A 16007-nucleotide genomic window follows, 5' to 3' on the forward strand; every position below is an offset into this window, starting at 1 on the left:
GGGATTTCTCTGAGACTGACTGGGACCAGTCCAAATACAGCTTTTCCTGATACCTGCCAGAAGAGAGAAACTTGCACCGCACAGTTATCAGACCAGAGGGTGCAGCTGTAACTGAGTGGAAGCCAAGACCACTCTGAGGACTGAGAAATGTGAAGGAATCTTCAAAACCCATCCATGCCCCTGGTCCCCCCCTGCAGGATTCTCACTTGAAGCCATCCCAGCAAACCTGTGGTACCCAGGGCCAGCTCCCCCCTCCTCTCCAGGCAGGGAATTCCCTGGGGCTTGCAAAGGGACATTCCCAAGCCCTGGGCTGCCAAATGTTCTGGAAGGTGGCTCAGGGGAGGGGAAGCTTTCCTCTGCCCCCTGTACCTGTCGAGCAGCTGGATCATTTCTTCATATTTCTGCACCACCATTCTTCCACGGGCAGAGTCCAAGCTCCTGGCAGCACAACAGACAGGGGTTTCTTATCTTATCTTTCACTTTGATAATTCACTTTCATCACCTTTAGTCCTGGGGGCTGCCGTCTGCATTTCCCCCTTCCCAAGGTCCCCCACAGTCTGCAGGCACAGTCTGCCTGGATTTCACCCCAAATCCTGGATTTCACCCCAAATCCTCTCCCTGCCCAAGGCTGCCCAGCCCCCTGGGCTCTCTCTCAGGTGTTTCCCTGCTGTAAAATGGGGAGAAGCAGCTGCGATGGGAGAAAGACCCAGGGCTGCTGGAAAAATCAGTTACCAAGCATCACTTTTGAACTTTTAACCCTTGAAAGCTTTCTGTGACAGTTTTATGCAGGTCACAGCTGTGAGAATGACTGTTTATATAATGTATAAAATGTATTTCCATATAATGTATAGAAGAAAAATAAAATGTATGCAATAACATACTATATAGTTAATATAGTATATATAAATCTATAGATACACATATCTTCATTTTTCCTTTTCAATCCTTTCTCCCTCTCAAGTTGCACATGGGAAACAGCCTCACACCACCCTGCTGAAGGATTTGTCTTTAACTGCTCTACACAGAGGGGTAAAATCAATGCTCAATGCAGGGACCATGAGAATTCCAGCCCTGGTTTGTTCTCTTGATCTTGGGTGATTGTTCCTTTGTTTAATGCTCAGAAAGTTATCTTCTGCCAGCACCCAAGAGCTGGGCTGCTCCCAACCAGGTCCTGGAGGAATTACAGTGGAAAGGTTGCAATATCTATTTTAATTACAACCTAGGGCTCTGTTAAAAGCTGAGGAGCCTATCTACTGTCCCACTGTGCCTCTCACCACTTAATAACCCATCCAATTAAAAAACTTCTTCAAAAAAACCAAGATGGCAGGGAAGTGAATGGCTCCAGGGCACCTCTTCACTTCTCACCTCCTCACTAAGGACTGCTTCAGCTACAGCCAGTTGTAGGGAGATATAAGTAAATAAAGGTAGTATAGAAAGTAATCTTATAGAATAGAAGTAAATAAAGGTAGTACAGCAAGTCATCTTATAGAAAATAAGTAAATAAAGGTAGTATAGAAAGTAATCTTACCCCCTAAAGAGTTGCAGCTGGGTTAATAATTAAAGATTAGGAGCAGGCCTATTAGGAGCAGGAGTTTAAGAGGCCACAGCTGTAGCCAATAAGAAGAGTGTTACAAAAGAGTGGATTGGTTGGTTGAGGGGATCTGGAGTCAGTTGGCTGCTGTGAGGACAAGGAAGAATCAGTGCCTAGAGGAGCTGCCTACAAGAAGCATCAGGGAGGTACAAAACTCCAGCAATATGGAACCCTTGCAATGTAATGACAATAGAACTCCTGCACTATAATGACAACAGCCATTGGATAGCATTCAACGCAGAGAGAACCTCCAGAGGGAGGTTTCCAGATGGTCCCAGCCCACCTGGAGCAGACACTCACAGCCCTGGGACGTGCCTGAGGTGCTCCAAGGGCCCCTGGATCCGCGCCCGCAGCTCCCGCGCCCAGCCCAGCGCTCCGGCCACGGGAGGGACGTTCTTGTGCAGGGGGGGGAACCCTGCAGGGCACAGGGGAACAGCATTCCATCAGCCCTGCAAGCCCACAGCACCCACAGCCCCACAGAGCTGCCCTGGGCCAGGCTGCCTCCCTGAAACCCTGGCTCTGTCACTGCATGGAGGTCTGCTGCCACAGGGATCTTTTATGGAAAATCCTTTCCTTGGGATCTTTCCTCCTGAGAAGCTGAGAGGCCTCAGGAACAAAATGCAAACAATGGTTATCTGCTGCTGTGGAATGCAACAGGTGCATCTGGGATTGGGCTCATGTGGTTGTTTCTAATTAATGGCCAATCACAGCCCAGCTGGCTCAGACAGAGTCCGAGACAGAGCCTTTGTTATCATTCTTTCCTATTCTATTCTTAGCCAGCCTTCTGATGAAACCCTTTCTTCTGTTCTTTTACTATAGCTTTAATGTAATATATATTATAAAATAATAAATCAAGCCTTGTGAAACATGGAGTCAAATCCTCATCTCTTCCCTCAACCTGAGACCCCAGTGAACATGGTCACAGTCTGCGACCTACAAACCCCCCTGTGGATTTGCCATAAGGGATCAGAGGAGAAGCCTGGCACGTCCTGGAACCAGACTGGGGGCAATTCTCTGCTTCCCACGGACACTGAGGAAGGGATTTCTGGCTGGGAGCTGGCTGTGACCATCCCATCTCAGAGCCACAGAACTCCCCAAAGCCACAGCAAATGCTGGACTTGTCCTCCACGAATCTCCCCACTCCCCTTGTTGACCTGCTCTGGCTCCAGCAGTGCTGCCTCTCCCAGAATTTCCAGAACAGCCTTCCTGAGTCTTCCCAACAGGAATTTACCTATTCCCCTCTGTGCAAGCATTCTCAAGAATAATAAATCTGGAAAAAGCTGATCAAACCCCAAATTCCCACCTCCCCTTTGCATTTCCAGCATTACCCACACATGCACATTCAAAAGATATTGGCATTGCTTTAATGCCACCAACAGAGCATTCCCAGGCACTTCCCACCAGGAAAGCTGAAAACCTTTGCAATTTGGGAAGTTCTGCTGTCCTTAGCAAAAGCAAATTATTTCCCTCCCTAAATTAGCCTAAATCCAGTTTCCTGTAAAATCGATTTTCCTCCTGACACGGCACCCACCGAGCTGCAGCCCTGCCTGGGTGTGCCTGCTGTAGGTGAGCCTGGCCTGGTCCAGGGCAGAGCTGAACATGCTGAGCAGGACAGGGACCTTGTCAGCAACAACTTCAGCAATCCCAGGGCGCTCCAGAAGGTTCCGGAACATGGCCAGCAGCTGTGCAGGGGAAGGAGCAGGGAAAAGTCAGGGAGAGAGCAGGGAAAAGTCAAACTCCTGCACAAAGTCCCACTGGGATTCTCCTCGCTGATGCAGCTCCTCAGTAACTCAGAGGTCTGCACTGATGGACATTTGTCAAAGGGAAGGTTTTCACCCGCTTTCCCAAGTAGTTCCTGCCTTTCATAGAGACGTTTAGGTTTGAAAAGAACTCCAAGATCACCTTTGACTGATCCACCACTAAACCACATCACAAAGGATGTCTTATTACAGAAATGCTTAGACCTCTGTGGTTGAACCATATTCCAATTGTCATTCTTCAAAATTTGCTATTTAAAAAACCCCAAAACAACTCAGAGGTAAATGCTGTCACTTGCCATTTTCTATAGTAATTTTTATATTTATTCTGATTTTTTCCAGAAAATACCATTTACTTTCTCTGCAGGATAGATTCTCTGGTAAACAAAGCCCCCTCATTTCTAGAAAACCTCAATTTTCAGAGTTGAAATTCATCCATGTATTAACAAATTGATATTAACAATCATCACCTGGTTTTAACACCAGTTTTCACCAGGAAGTCAGAGAATCTCAGAATGGTTTGGGTTGGAAAGGACCTTAAAGCCCAGCTCATTCCACCCCCTGCCATGGGCAGGAACACCTCCACTAGACCAGGGTGCTCCAAGCCCTGTCCATCCTGGCCTCAGAACTCAGAGCAGCCTTTCCTCCAGCTCCCAGGGACGCCAGTGCAACTCCTGCCATCCAAAACCCTGATCTGAATCATTTCTCTGGCTGCTCTTCCCCAAACTGAGCAAACTCTGCTGTTTGTGTCGAGAGGTGAGGAGCAGGGACATCCCCAGCTCCAGGGCTCAAGAGGGACCCACAGGGCTGAGCATCCCCACCCAAGTCCATCCCAGTGTCACTGTCCCCAAATCCAACCCAATGTCACTGTCCCCTTGTCCATCCCAACGTCACCGTCCCCAAATCCAACCCAATGTCACTGTCCCCTTGTCCATCCCAGTGTCACCGTCCCCAAATCCATCCCAATGTCACCGCCCCAAATCCATCCCAATGTCACTGTCCCCAAATCCAACCCAATGTCACTGTCCCCTTGTCCATCCCAACGTCACTGTCCCCAAATCCATCCCAATGTCACCGCCCCAAATCCATCCCAATGTCACTGTCCCCAAATCCAACCCAATGTCACTGTCCCCTTGTCCATCCCAACGTCACTGTCCCCAAATCCATCCCAATGTCACCGCCCCAAATCCATCCCAATGTCACTGTCCCCAAATCCAACCCAATGTCACTGTCCCCTTGTCCATCCCAACGTCACTGTCCCCAAATCCATCCCAATGTCACCGCCCCAAATCCATCCCAATGTCACTGTCCCCTTGTTCATCCCAGTGTCACTGTCCCCTTGTCCATCCCAATGTCACCATCCCAAATCAATCCCAATGTCACTGCCCCAAATCCATCCCAATGTCACTGTCCTCAATCCATCCCAATCTCACCGTCCCCAATCCATCCCAATCTCACCGTCCCCTTGTCCATTCCAACGTCACCATCCCAAATCCATCCCAATGTCACCGTCCCCAATCCATCCCAATGTCACTGTCCCCTTGTCCATCCCAATGTCACTGTCCCCTTGTCCATCCCAATCTCACCGTCCCCAATCCATCCCAATGTCACCGCCCCAAATCCATCCCAATGTCACCGCCCCAAAGTCCAACCCAAAATGTCACTGTCCCCTTGTCCATCCCAATGTCACTGTCCCAATGTCCATCCCTGATGTCACTGTCCCCTTGTCCATCCCACGGGCAGAGCCTGCAGCTGCAGCCCTGTCTGGGCTCTCTGTGGGGCTCACAGGGAGGGAGGGGAGGCACAGACAGACAGACAGACAGACCTTGAAGATGTGCTCCAGGCCCGGGGCGTCGCTGAAGGCCTGGCTGAACACGGTGCCCAGCCGACGGTCGATGTCCTGCACCTTCTGCTGGAAGCGCAGGGCATCCTGCTCAAACTCCTGTTTGAGGGCAGTAACAAGTCCTGGGCTGGGAGAGGGCCCTGGGGAGGTGTCTGCCACCTCCCTGCCCAGAGCTGTTTGCTCTTCTTACTCACCAGGAACAGATTCAGTCTGTATGTAGTTTAGAGACAGAAATGCTTCCAGAATCAACTGTGCTGTGCAGCAGCAAGAGACACTTTCATTTGGCTCCTGCCTAACATGTCCAGAGTAATTGAATCTCTTAACAGCTGCTGTCCAAGTGAAGATGAAAAGCAGCATCTGTCAGAGCTTTTAAAATGGGATTGTGTGTTTGTGGGGAGAAACAACTTGAAGTAAAATACGCTCTTATAAAGCAGAGCAGAGAATGAACGTATGTACAATCTGAATGTGTGTACAATCTTATTCACCAGGAATTAAAACACTCCTCCACAGTCAAGGACACTTCTGTCCCATCCCATGGCTGAGCTCAAGGCCCTCTGGGATGGACCCACAGTCCAACAAGTCCCTAACTTCAGCTGGAGGTGAGACAGGAACGATCTCCACACTCTCTGATCCTGAAGACCACACCACCACCCCAAAAACCCACAGAAGCTCCAACTCACTGAACCAGCAAGGCATGCTGGACTTCAGCTGTGCCAGGGGAACTTTAGGTTAGACATCAGGAAAAAATTCTTCACTAAAAGAGTGGTTGGGCCCTGGAATGATCTGCCCAGGGAGGTGGGGAAGTCACTGACGTGTTAAAAACAGGCTGATGTGGCACTCAGTGCCATGGTTTAGTTGATGAGGAGGTGTTGGGGCACAGCTTGGACTTGATGATCTCAAAGGTCTGCCCCAGCCTGGTTCATGGTGTGATCCTGAGATGTGGAGCTGCAGGAACTGCCAAGTGCCTGCAGAACAGACCAGCAGCTCCCTGTCCCCTACAGGAACAGATCAGAGCACCACAAAGGGAGGGAGGAGCTGGGAGGAGGAGCAGGGCTCTGCTGCAGAGGGAGCTGCTCCCTGGAGAGGAGGATGAGCTGCTGGCACCCCCACAGGTGCCCCACCTACCACGTTGGCCAGGTCCAGGCAGTCGTAGGCTCGCTCTGAGAACACCTGGTAGCACTCCTGGAACTCCTCATGCATGGCCAGCACCTGCTGGCCCAGGGCCTTCCCTCTCATGCCCCCAAACTCAATCTTCTCCAGCTGGGCCAGGTCCAGGGCTGTGCTCAGGAGACCCTGCAGAGCCAAGGAGGCACACACAGCTTCAGCCACGAGCAGATGACAGCAGCTCCCACTGCACAGAGCCATGTTTGCTCCTGGGTCACCCTGAGGGTGCTCAGGATGGGATCACGATGATCTTTCAGGTCCCTTCCAACCCAAACAACTCTGTGACTCTACAACTGAGTGGTTTTAACAGAGATGCCTCCACTGTGCTTTTCAACACAGCTCCTTAAGGAAGGAGCAGAGTTACACAGTGTGGTTAAAGCAGTAAAACCTTCTGTTCCAGTGCAGGGAATGAGAGAAGGAGAAAAGCAACCCAGACCTCGCCTTGCACAGGCACCAGCAGCCTGCACAGTGCCCATCTGACCCCCCAGCTGGGAACAGCCCATCCAAAAACAGAGATTGTTGATAGTAAAAGATTTCAAAATCACAGAAAATTCGGGGAGCTAGAAAGAAAGTTAGGCTTAGTAGGCCCTGGGAAAATGTTAAAGGTAGGCCCTGGGAAATGTTAGACCTTGTACTTGCTAGATCAGGTGAAACTGCACCTCTATAGTCAGTATATGATAAATGATATAATTGTTAGATGTGATTAGATATAATTATTGTTTAAAGAATCATTAGAAACTATGTTAGAGGTTTGAGGGATCACGAGAAATCCGTGCTTGGATGAAATCAATGTGTACAGTAGAACAATGTAATTTTAATAATTAATATGTAAGTTATATAACAATAGAATATAAAACATGTTCAGCTCAAAACCATGTCAGGTCAGATTTGGGTCTGTAACCCAGAGCTCTTTAATAAAAGCACCTGTATATAATCATTCTGTGATTATGTGCTCCTGAACACTAACAGAGTGACCAGCAGGTGCAGTGAGCTGGTACCCACAGGAGAGCTCACAGGTGAGCCCAGTGTTTGTGTGACAGCTACACCCTGTGTGACAGCTACACTCTGTGTGACAGGCACCCACAGAGCTGAGGGATGATGGCACTCATGACACCCCCTGTCCCTGCCCTGCCTCACAACCACAGCAAACAGGAACACCCCACAGCTGGGCACACACTGCGATGGGAAGGGATGCCCTGGTGAGGGATGTGGAAAGTGTCCCTGCTCCCCACCAGCTGCTCCCACCAGGTCCCTGTCCAAGTCAGGAGATGCCCAGCACCAGGGTGTCTCTGAATGCTCCAGGGTGCTTCTGACTACCCCAGGATGCCCCTGACTGCTCCAGGGTGCCCCTGAATGCCCCAGGATGCCCCTGAATTCCTCAGGGTGCCCCTGACTGCCCCAGGGTGCCCCTGAATGCTCCAGGGTGACCCTGAATGCCCCAGGATGCCCCTGAATGCCTCAGGGGGACCCTGACTGCCCCAGGGTGTCTCAGAGCTCATCCTGGTTTATTCCCACCCATGCAAACCACAGTCCCATGACCCCCATCCCCTTGTCCCAACAAGAGCATGAGTCCCAGAGGACCCCTGGGAGCACTGACACAGCCACCAGCCTGAGCAGAAGGACACAGCAGCAAATCTGACACAGGCACTGAGCAGGACCTGGGCAAACAAGTCCTGGCCTTGATGTCAGGGGGACCAGAGAGCACAGAGTGATCCCCTGGCATCAGGGAGGGAAGGTGCCAGGCAGGCAGCTCATGGCTGCAGGACCTCTCACCTTCACCACCTGCAGCCTCTGCAGGAAGCTGTCCAGCCTTGCAAACACCAGCCTGGAGGGGAAGTCCCAGCTCCTCACTTGCTGGCCTGGCTCATAGTACACGTGCAGGTTTGCCCTTCTCTCCTCCAGCGCCCCTTTGAAGGCGCTCAGGATGTCCAAGGCTGTTTGCACCTTGCCCAGGCTCTCCTCCACCTCTCCTTTCAGCAGATCTTCTGGGGACAGGTACACCACAGCCTGGAAGAGCCAAACCACACCTGAGATGTCCCTTTGCTGCCACAGCAAACTGAACAGCTCTGACCCCTCCTCTCAGTCAGAACCCCTTTGGAAGGAAGAACAGGGGAAAGAAAGAGGAAGAGAATTCCTGTAGGAGCAAGGCAGGTAGGATGGTTGGGATGGATGGAGAGCAGAGATCTCTGCAGCCAGGGCTGGGAACTTGGGGTTTATTGCAAAGGGTCTGAGTGCAGGGCCCTGCTGGGAGCTGCAGCCACAGCTCAGACAAGGAAAGAGAAGAAAAGGGAGAGAGGGCAAGAGAGTGGTAAAGAGGAAGAGAGAGAGGGGAAAAGAGGATGAGAGTGAGAGGGGAAGTAAAAGAGAGTGAAGTTCCCGTTCCAATACGATAAATCTTCTTCTGTGCTGTATATTCTAATTCTCACTGACCAATCTAGTACAAGATACAAATCCTACAGCATTTACATACAGCCTATAAGAATCATTACATTACCATACTTGTTACATTTTAAACCCTAAAAACTCCTCTTTGGGCCCCTTCTGCCAAGCTGTAGGGTCTGCTCTGACCCTTGGAGCTGCCTGCAAGCAGAGGGTGTCGTTTCATTGTCGCTATGATATTTTCTGAAAGATCTTTTTGCTAAGATTTTTCTCCTGAGAAGCTGAGAAGCCTCAGAGGAAAAGAAAAACAACAATTATCTGCTGCTGTGGAATGCAACAGGTGCATCTTTGATTACTCTCATGTAGTTGTTTCTAATTAATAGCTAATCACAGTCAGCTGGCTCGGACTCTCAGAATTATGAGCTTTTATTATCATTCTTTTCTATTCTTTGCTAGCTTTCTGATAAAATTTTTTCTCCTATTCTCTTAGTATAGTTTTAATGTATCATTTTCTTTTAATATAATATATATCATAAAATAATAAATCAGCCTTCTGAAACATAAGAGTCAAGGTTCTCATCTCTTCCCTCATCCTGGGACCCCTGCAAACACCACCACATTTCATCAAAAGGGGATCACCTTCAGCCAGCCACACCATTGTTTTCCAGTTGTTCAGTAACTGAGGGATCTCAAAGCTTGCTTTCATTTTAATCTCACTTATAGTCTCCATATTCTCCAAATCTTTTGCCAGGCAATCATATTGATAAGGCTTTCTTGTTAAGATTCCCTAAAGCCCTCCCTGTGCAAACCCAGGTGCCACAGGCACACACCTGCTGGATGAGGAGGTTGCAGATCTCCTGGAGCAGCACCACCAGCCTCAGGGGCACGCTGTAGTGCTGGCAGCTGACCCAGATCCAGCACACCACGTGCAGCAGGGGCACCAGGAGAGGCTTCACCTTGCTGAACTCAACGGCCTCCACGTGCTCCAGGGGCTGCTGCAGGGCTGTCAGGTGCAGGTCGATGTCCTGAGCTTCCCTCAGAGCTGGGGGAGGAAGGGCAGAGGGGGTGAGAAGGGCTGGGGAGGGGGTCACGAGTTATTTACATATATATATATATATATAAATATATATATATATATATATATACACATATATATACATATATATACACACATGTACACATATATACATATATATACACATATATACATACATATATATACACATATACATATATATACATCTATATACACATATATACCCATATACACCCATATATACATATATATACCCATATATATATCTATCACATATATACATATATATACATATATACACCCATATATACACACATATATATGTATGTGTATGTATGTATACATATATATACACACATATATACATATATATACCCATACATACATATATATACCCATACATACATATATACACACATATGTATACATATATATACACATATATATACTGTCCCAACACTGCATGAGCTGGGAGCACAAAGGGGAGCACACAGTCCTGGTGAGGAGCTGGGAGCTGGCACAAAGAGCTGTGTGGCTGGACCCTGAAGAGCTACCCCAGAATTAATAATTAATTCATTTGTGTTAAATTAATGAATTTTTAATAAAACCAGGACATCATTGTGCAACTAAACCTGTGGACCAACATGAAGAGAATCATCATTGTCATCATCATCATCTAATGGAATGGTTTGGGCTGGAAGGGACCTTAAATCCCATCCTGTTACACCTCCCACTGTCCCAGGCTGCTCCCAGCCCTGCCCAGCCTGGCCTTGGGCACTGCCAGGGATCCAGGGGCAGCCCCAGCTGCTCTGGGCACCTGTGCCAGGGCCTGCCCACCCTCACAGGGAAGGATTTCTTCCTAATGGCAGGATTTCTTCCTAATTTCTTCCTAATATCTAATCTAACCTCTGACAGCATGAAGTCATTTGCCTTTGCCTTGTCACTGCCAACCCTTGTAAAAAATCCACCTCCAGCTCTCCTGGAGCCCCTTTAAGCACTGGAAGGGCAGAATAAGAACACCCCAGAGCCTTCTCTTCTCTGGACTGAACAACCCCAATTGTCTCAGCCTTTTCAGAAGTGCACTTGCAAATAACCCCAAAGCTCAGGACTAAGAAGAAGAAACTCTCCCTATCAGCATCTCCCTCCCACAAAGCCACCTTGTCCCCCCAGGCTATGACAGAGGACAGAACCAGCACCATGCAGAGCTGCCCCAGGCTCTCACCTGCCTCCACATCCTCGAGCATGCTTTGGAAGGCTGGCACGTAGATGCTCTGCACTCTCTCCAGCACCTCCAGCATGTTGCTGACCCTCCTGGACGTCAGCTGGCTGTGAATGCCCTCCAGGTCAGCACACCTGCAGCACCAGGACACGTCACCAGCCCAGCTGGGGCAGCCCCAGCTGTGCCCCAAAGCCCTGGCTCAGGATTTGCTGCAGTTACACAAGGGCACAGACCCTCTAGAACAGGGAAGGGAGAGGTAGAGCAGGGTTTTGAACTGAGATCCCCAAACAGTGAGAGTCCTGAACTTATTTGTATCAGGGGAAAAATCCCTTTGAAGAATAAGAAATGTTGGGGGGGAGGGGGGTTGTGTTTGTTTTAGGGCCTTTTGGATGACATACAAGAAGTTTTCCAACCAGTTTTCCTGAAGCCCCCACACCTCTGGAAAGCAGAAGATGCACCTGCAGGAGCAAAGAGCTCCAGCACAGGAAAGGACAGAGGATGTAAGAAGAGCAAGGTTGTGGCTGGAGAGAGGGAAGTGGTGAAATCCTGCAGCCACTGGGAGGATTTTCTGTACAAGCTGCAGTGCAAACAGACCCAGGCAGGATCTCACCCAGACTTTAGGAACATTTAGTTTTAGAACTTTAGAACTCGTGTTTTAGTCTGAACTGAGCTGGCAGGAAATGGGGACAGCCCTGGAGGACAGAGCTGGTGCCAGGCTCAGATGAGAGCAGAGCCAGAAGGAGCCAGGCATTGTTCCTGCAGCCACTGCTGACAGCTCTGCACGGGCAGGGCTCTGTCTCCGGTCCTCCTGAGCCAACACAGCACAGAGGGCAGCTGAAATTCCACTCCCTGGCTCATCTGACCCCCCTGTGGCACCCCCAGCAGCCAGCATGGAGAGTGCCCAGCAGCTCTGCTCAGGGGCTGGCCCTAGTGCCCAGTGATGGAAACACCATGGTGGCATTCACAGTCTCTGAACAGAAACATAATTTTGTCTCTCAGGGCTTTTTTTTCTTAGAGAAGCACAGAGAGAAGAAGAGAAAAACAATTCTTATCTCTGCTTGCTGCTCCTGTTGTTTTTCACATGTGGAATGTGTTAGGAAGATTGTTTACCTGAAGTGATTTGTCAATTGGATTCTGCTGGAGATTGTTTTGTTTCCTTGGCCAGTTGGCTCAAAACTGTGTCCTGGCTGTCTGCAGACAACCAAACACCATTCCCAGCTAAATTCCCTGGTGGTGTAGCCCTGAACTGTGGCTGGCCCAAGCCAAACTGAGCCAACTGCCCAGCCAGCCCCATCCACTCAGAGATCACCATTATTTTAGCAATATTTTTGGGTTCAGGTCTCGACACGACCTCGAGCAGCTGCTCTTGGCTCAGAGCAGCAGCACCCCCTGCACCCAAAGCAGCAGCAGCTGCAGCATGCCCAGCACCTGCTCCTCCAGAACTGCAGCTCCACCTTCGGGGTGGGGTTGGTGCCTTGCAGGAGGGGCTCTGAGGACTCTTTCCTCAGCACTCTCTGGATCTGCTGGCTCCACTCGATGATGGCTGACTCGGTGGCATGGACAAGGGATTTATTGATCAGCTCCAAGCTGCAGGAAACAGAGCACCAGGGTCACTTTCCACTTGTGCATGTGCATTGCTGAGTTGGGTCTACCTCAATGGGCAGCTGGATTTTGCAGTTACAGCCCAGATTCATCTTTCAAAACCATGAAACAATAAAATTCATAAGGGAGAACATTTACAAGGGCAGTTAGAGACAAGATAAGGAGCGATGGTTTAAAACTGAAAGAGAGGAGGTTTAAATTAGATATGATGAAGGAATTGTTCCCTGTGAGGGTGGGCAGGCCCTGGCACAGGTGCCCAGAGCAGCTGGGGCTGCCCCTGGATCCCTGGCAGTGCCCAAGGCCAGGCTGGGCAGGGCTGGGAGCAGCCTGACTGCAGAGTTTGGAGTTTTCCCCTCAGTGATCCCAGCAGTTCATTGCTTCTCTGCATGCCCTCATCCCCTTCCACCTCCTGAGCTTTTGCTGCTTGTATCATTGCACAGTCCCCAAAGACAGAGCAAAATCCCCCTCCTTGGCAGCTTGATGAGCTGCAGAGGACAGGGAGCAAGAAGAGTCCCCATGTCTGACAGGGAGGATCCCCAAAAAGTGCAGCACATGCAGCAGCAGAGGAAAACCCAGTGGAGAGCAAGGCCTGGTACTCACAATTTCTCACTTTTAGGATCAATGTTCTCAATTCCCTCTGAGGCAGCTGGAAGAGGCAGCAAGGTCTTGCCCTTCACTTGGCCAACAACCTTGAAGACAGTGTTTTTCAGGCTGTGGACATGATGGATGATGTCCTGTGACACCACTCGTGGCCAGCCCTGATGGTTCCTCCGGTTCGTCAGGATGGGCACGATCACCTACAGCAGGAGCCATGGAAGAGCAGTGGGGAAGAGCTGAAGGAGGGCAAATTCAGGTTTGATTTTGGAAGAAATTGTTCCCTGTGAGGCTGGGGAGGCCATGGCACAGAGAAGCTGTGGCTGGCAGTGCCCAGGGCCAGGCTGGACAGGACTTGGAGCAGCCTGGGACAGTGGGAGGCGTCCCTGCCATGGCAGGGGTGGCACTGGATGGGCTTTAAGGTCCTTTCCAACACAAATCATGCTGTGATTTGATGATTCTATGACAAAAAGCACTATGGATGGACTGGCCACCAGAGTCTGAGCTCCTGGGCAAGCCTGGATGTAGCCATGATATTTTCTGAAAAATCCTTTCCTTAGGATTTTCCCTCCTGAGAAGCTGAGAGGCCTCAGGAACAAAATGTAACCAATGGTTATCTGCTGCTGTGGAATGCAACAGGTGCATCTGGGATTGGGCTCATGTGGTTGTTTCTAATTAATGGCCAATCACACAATTTAGTTGTATCAGGCTCTAGTCAGACACAGGATTTTGTTATCATTCCATTCTTTTTCCTTTGCTTGCAAGCCTTCTGATGAAATCCTTTCTTCGATTCTTTTAGTATAATTTTAATTTTATATATATATATATATATATAAAATAAAGTAATAAATCAGCCTTCTGAAACATGGAGTCAGATCCTTGTCTCTTCCCTCTTCCCGAGACCCCTGCGAACACCACCACACCTGGAGACCCTCACTCACCCCTGTCCCAAGCAGCTCCCTGCAGGTGATGATGAACGGGCCAGCAGGGCTGTCCCTGCACAGCCACCCCCATATGCAGAGGGAAGGTCCTCTGGTACCTCCTGGCATCTACAGCAGAGCCACGTTTTAGGTTATTTCCCAAAGCTGCAGCCCCCTAAATATGGTTTGTGTCTTTACCAGAGGAGTTCCAGCAGCTGGGGGCTCTGGGCTGGGCTTGCCTGAAGCTGAGCTGCTCCTGGCTCTCTTGTGCTGGGATAGCAGCAGTGCCTGTCACCTTCCCTGGGATCAGAGCCAGGTTGCCCCTGGTGATGAGCAGCCTTTGTGTGGCCAGACTTGGGGGAGGATAAAGGTACAAAACCAGCTACAAACAGACAGAGTCAAAAAGGAACAACCAGGGTGCCACTCCAGGGTGCTGTGGTGCTTGTGCTTTGCACCACAAGCAAAGAGGACCAGCAGGAGCAACCACCCTGTCCAGGGAGCCATGGGAAGGGGGAACAACCCCAGGGCACACAGAGCTCACCCCTTCAACAGCTTCAGCTGCGGTAGTAGCAGGCTTTGTCTCCGTTACTCAAATCACACAGACTGCTAATAAGAGTAATGCCATAACCAGTCACATCAGCTGCTTGTATTCCTTTGGATTGTTAAAATAACAACTGGGACCCTGGTGGAACCTCTTGAGGATCCCTTTGGAAAAACATCAGCCCACCTGAGGTAACAGGGTACTCAAATACAGGAGGCTCTTCTGAACATCAGAGGGTGACTGAGGGCTGGCACAGGAGTCTCCATCTGCAGGGACACTGAAAAGTCACCTGGACATGGTCCTGGGCTCCAGGTGGCCTGGCTGGAGCAGGGCTTGGACCAGATGTGCCTGAGATGTGCCATGCAGCACCAACTATCCTACAACCACAGAATGGGTTGGGAGGGACCTTAAAGCTCATCACCTTCCACCCTCTGCCATGGGCAGGAGCACCTTCTGCTATCCCAGGCTGCTCCAAGCCTCATCCACCCTGGCCTTGGACATTCCAAAGACGGGACAAGCACAGCTTCTCATTCTCAGGAACCCGTCCTATGACTGTGTAACGTGGGTCACCCTCCGTGAGACGCCCAGAGCCTCCACGGCTCACGATTTAGGAGGCTCCGTCGGGCTCTACAGCCCCCAGCACCGCCTTTCCCCCCTTACCTCCTCCACCAGCGCTGCGAAGTGCGGCAGGGGCTCAGCGGGCAGATCCCCGCACAGCAGCAGCTCGGCGGGGCCGGGGCCGGCTGCGGGCGGCCGCAGGAAGAAAAGCGCTTTGGTGGCGCTGGGGGGCGGCGGGGGCGGCCCGGGGCACAGCCCCAGCTCCGCGCCCGGGCCCCGCCAGGCCAGCAGCGCCGGCCCCGCCGCGCCCCGCACGAAACCGCGGAGCGCCGGCCCCGCCGCGCCGCCCGCCCAGCGCCGGCAGCGCTCCGGGGGCAGCGCCAGCGCCCGCGCCGCGCACCGAGCCAGCCGCGCCTCCGCCGGGGAACCCTCCGGGGAACCCTCCGGGGCATCCGCCGGGGAACCCTCCGGGGAACCCTCCGGGGAACCCTGCCGGGAACCCGGCCCCGCGAACCCGGGATCCCCCTCGGCCTCCATCCGCCCGGCTCCGCAGTGTTTGCGAGCAGCCGCCGCCGTTGCCCGGGGGACTCCCGGGAGCCGCTCCCGTGCCCCGCCGGGATGCGGGGGCGGTCCCAGCGCTGCCGCCTCCCTCCTGTGCCGCTCCGGGCGTTCCTCTCGTCCCCGCGGCGCTGTGCAGCTCCAGAAGCGGCTCCCGGCTCGCTCGCTCCGCTGGGATTTTTCCAAATCGGGCTCAGGCAGCTCCCGTCCCTCACCGCCAGTGCTGTTCCCGACACCGGCGTACC

At 51.4% G+C, this 16007-nt stretch overlaps 1 long non-coding RNA gene across 1 annotated transcript; it reads right to left on the reverse strand.

Annotated features, from left to right (window-relative positions):
- Nucleotides 1–12456: 12456 nt before the first annotated feature.
- LOC129046880 (uncharacterized) lies at nucleotides 12457–15386 on the reverse strand. Its single transcript, XR_008508713.1, has 3 exons — nucleotides 15307–15386; nucleotides 13192–13388; nucleotides 12457–12576 (listed from the first exon to the last, which is right to left on the reverse strand). It is a non-coding gene; the product is annotated as an uncharacterized LOC129046880 (long non-coding RNA).
- Between the last annotated feature and the right edge of the window lie 621 nt (nucleotides 15387–16007).

The sequence above is a fragment of the Molothrus ater genome, chromosome 19, assembly GCF_012460135.2.
Source record: "Molothrus ater isolate BHLD 08-10-18 breed brown headed cowbird chromosome 19, BPBGC_Mater_1.1, whole genome shotgun sequence".
Classification (NCBI taxonomy): domain Eukaryota; kingdom Metazoa; phylum Chordata; class Aves; order Passeriformes; family Icteridae; genus Molothrus; species Molothrus ater.